Here is a 4478-nt window from a genome sequence, read left to right as displayed (position 1 = left end):
GCTATATCTCTAATATGTAAGTAATAGGAATTGTTCATTGCCCTCAGTGCAGTGAGCTTGATTTACAATAAGACAAGCCTCAGAGTTGTCAAGTCAAGATGTTCATGTGACAGATAATTATACTTTCGTTCAGATTTACAGTTGAATGATTTCGGAGAATGAAATCATGCAACGAAACATTTTTATCTCCCAGAATATTCCTGAACACTTAAACTGCTTTTTGACGGGACGGATACTTATGAAAATTAAGTGACCCCTCTGAGCTGTTTGAAAAGTACATGACTCCCCTTTGCAGTTTTCAAATTTGAGGTGACCCCCCCTGGATTTTGCCGGCCCACCCCCGGCCATAATAACTGAACGCTCCCTTAGCTGTCAGCCGGGGGGAGCACTGCAATAGGAAGGGGTATACATATGTGTACCGCTGTTTTGAACCACCCCCCCCCCCATTCGCCTCATGAAGCCCTTGACGAAGAAGAAAATTTGATAAAATTTAAACCTTTGACCGAAGTTTTTGCCTCATGCACGATTCTTATTTATTATTTTGCAGAAATGTAGTTTTGACGCCAGTATGGTTCGAAATGTAGAATTTTGTATGCTGATTTTACGTTTGTGCTTTGTAGTTCGAACTGTCCAGGGTATATATGATCTGTACCAATATCGGGAGTGAGTGTCCTCTGGGAGCTGGTAGAACCAATTAACAAGTCAGATATGTTGGTACATCATACAAAACGCCCCCGCACTCTCAGATTTTTACAAGATTAATTAATCAAGCTTTTTCAAAGTCAAATATTATCATCTCATTTTCTCCTACGATATGAAAACTCTTCTGCCGTGTTTTGGAAATTTGTTCCCTGTGGGTGACATCATAACGTGACCAAAAAGTGAAGCAATTTCGCTCCAAAGTGAAACTGAATGACATATTTTCAACTTGAACCGATTAATTCGTCTTACGAACAGTACCATATGGATTGCAATGCATTGCAGATAACATCGATAACCGGAATAGTTCATTTTGTGACCATTTACAATCGGATTGTGCAGTGCTACCATCGTATTTTAAATGAACTGAAGACTATGAACAGCACTTAACAACTGAAGACATTCTCAATCTTTTCTTTTCAGTTTTACCGTTTTCCTTTTTGTGACTTCACGTCAAGAATCGTGCAATAACGCAAATGCTGATGAAATCCAATACAGTTGTTTGTTTCTGTCCATCTGATGACAGAATGATCGATCTGCGTTCCTGTTAGATGACGTCATCTTTTGGTGGCTTACATCCGGCATTAATTGTAAAAAAAATATAGCTGACCATCACAGCTAGGTGACTTATCATCATTGAAACTGTTGTGATTTTTTGAAATGGTTTTATATCACACGCCAACGCTTTACTTATATAAGAATGTGGTTCCTATTCAGATAATGTTTCCACTTGAAATACTTAAGTGATATTTGAAAGGCTAGGATCAATATTTCCACAACGTCGAGGAAAGAGTGTCAACATGAAAAGTGTGTTTCTAAATACCCTGAAAGCAGCCAATCGGAAACTTTGATAATCTTATCGTTGCAGTTGAATTCATTACTGGATTAAGAAAAGACTGTCGCTTTAATTAGATTTCATTAATGGAACTCTGCCATTTCCATGACCCTAGCGTGACCTGGCAGTCTTTCCACGTCGGTGCCTTACATCCTGGTATTTTTATCGAAATGAATCCCGTGTTCTCTACACTCTCTGTAACAGTCGGTTATATATACTTACTGAATTCTTTCCTGAAATGCTTTGGTAAATTACTTTCTGCGGCAAAACCTTACATTTTGGTTATAAATGGTGAATTTTAGAATACTAAATACCACCAAAAGTATCACGTGTAGGGTCAGAAACTAGTGAGAAAATGTCTGTAAAAATATTTGTGGGTCAGTGGTAAAAGACTGCAATACACGTAAAGGTTTCCTATAGTTTCAAGGTTTCTCAGCCTTCACATATGTACACCTCTGCAACCTCAAATACTTTTCGGCGCAACTACCAAGATTACGTCTGCTGTAACAAACACTCCGTGGTATCGCAGCGCATGAAGAAGTGCGCCCTCACCTGTTGGTGATTACAAGAACGACGGTGTATCTTTGTCCCTTCCTTGTTGTTGTGGTAATAATAGTTTTCATTTCTTGTTTTGGTTCTTATCGATAATATTACTTCTTGCCTCGCGTTCCTGTCGCAATCGCTTACGATTCACAAACGTGAAATCTTTCGTTCAATTATCGCCAATGCTTTCAAATTGTCAATGACATGGTATCTGTTAATTTAGTCATGTAGGAAATCCTGCCTGTTGAAACTTGTTACTCTTTAACGTTTCTACAGACATGAGTATGATTATATGAAACTAGCGAATTTGAAAGAAAGATTGACCCTGTGCAATAGCCAATACCTTGGGTCAAACGTTCATCTGAGGCCAGATAATTATACTAGGGTGCATGACCTTTTTGCCCCTGAAAATACCATAATGCGTCTATTTGTCTGTACGATGTTTAATTCATTAACCTTGAGTTAACATTTAACGTGAGTTCCAATCCCTTTGTTAATCGGTTGAACGAACACTGTAAACAATGTGTAGTTTTCGAATGAAAGCAACACAGAAGTGGCACGTGACAATATTGTGATGACCTACAACCTTGTCGTGAGATCAAAGTACAAACTGATGTGAAGTCAAGCTGAATGAAATGTTGCATGAAATGAACGTTTTTACGATAACTAGACGGGGTCGATGACAAAACAACACGAAGGAGTCTTTATATGGGATTTCAAATACAGCGAATATGAATATTAATCAATGAAATGTCATGGAATAGTCAGACTTTAATTTGCCATGATGGCCAAGGTAGTACTGACAGAAGTTAAAATAGCCTGACGTCACTGCCCAGTCAGTCCGATCTTGTCTATACTCAGATGAGGCGTGTTTATCTCTTGTGTGCCGTTTAGAAGACAGATCCTGTACAGGGATTCAAGATGTTTTTCTCTAAAATGACAATGGATAAAATGACATGAAACAACTGAGTAAAATGTCTAGGGCGGGGGAGGGAGGGAGGGGGCTAGTGGCAGAGGAATGAACAAAGCAATAAAGTGAAATTATTGATCATTTTTTCTAATATGAATATGAAACGATTATTCTACATCGTGAGCATTGATGTGAAATTGTAAAACTTAGCTCCAAAATGATGTTGTTCTTGAGGCCTGGCTAGAAACCTAGATTTCATCGGAGATGAAAGTCAGATCCAATTCGATTGAATTCACAAATACGAATCGAGAGGCACAGCTGTCACGTGACAAAACGACGGTAAACGGTCTCCCCTAAATCTTTAATGCACGCAACTTACGAGCACTGTGAGGGGAATTTTTCATCATTACGTAGGTGGGTTTCCCAATTCATCATTAGACGATGGGATTTCAGATGAACACTGAGCGCGTCACGTTGTCGACATAAAGTCACGTGATCGGGTAATCCCGTGGGAATTTGACGTAATCTAAAATAGTACAATTTCCAGGAAACGAAAGAACATTCCTGCATACGCGGACGACTGTTCTGTTGTTGATAAAATTAACTTATTTGAAATTTGTAAGGAAATTGATCCTTAGCCCTGGCGATGAAAAAATACCTGTTGTGTAGACTTTAAAAAATAGGATCATTTTTCTCCTTCGAATCAAAAACCTGATGAACATTATTCATCTACACTTACCTCCAATACAGTACCAAACGAATGATAATTGAAAATTACAATTAAAATGCAAAAATCATAGTGTAAAAACGTTGTTCGTAATTATGAGAACAGTAGAGTTTCCTGAAATAGGTCCTTGTCATCGAAAACATGACAGAAATACAGGTATTTTCGCCCACATATCTACTCTTAAGTGTTTGTCTCGAGAGCCACACGTATGAGAATTTTGTTTACCGTACTCGCCTCTGAAGAGAAATTGTTTGTACTATGTTGGTATTTCCGTGAGATTTATTGAACAACTCCAGAAATATGTGCATACATGATGACGTAAAAACTGACTGGTAGACCTACAACTGGAGCAAAGACTGACACAAACTAGTCTTACTGATGGACTCGCAGATGACAAGATTAAAGATAGAACAAAAGACAGAGACAGCAATCTTAGATTGAAATCTAGCAAATAGAGGACCAGGTATAAGAGAAGACAATCAGACAGGATTCTAGAGGAAAACTAAAGTTTTGTCCAGTTATGACTTTATGTTTGAAAGTCTCGAAAATTGGAATCATATTCTGGGTTCAAATGATAGTCAAACTTCCTCTCCATTCGTTGACATAGGTTAAAACCTACCGTCACACATTTCATTCGTTTAACATCGGGTAAACAAAATATCAATTGACACATATTCACCTTGCCCTTAGCATGCTACACGTAGTGTTGGATCTAAAGAGCAAAATCAGGTTTCCAAGTCGTGAAACGAAAATAAATTTCGATG

This window comes from Ptychodera flava, chromosome 5, assembly GCF_041260155.1.
Source record: "Ptychodera flava strain L36383 chromosome 5, AS_Pfla_20210202, whole genome shotgun sequence".
NCBI classification, from domain to species: Eukaryota; Metazoa; Hemichordata; class Enteropneusta; family Ptychoderidae; genus Ptychodera; species Ptychodera flava.
This window is presented reverse-complemented; position numbering follows the sequence as displayed.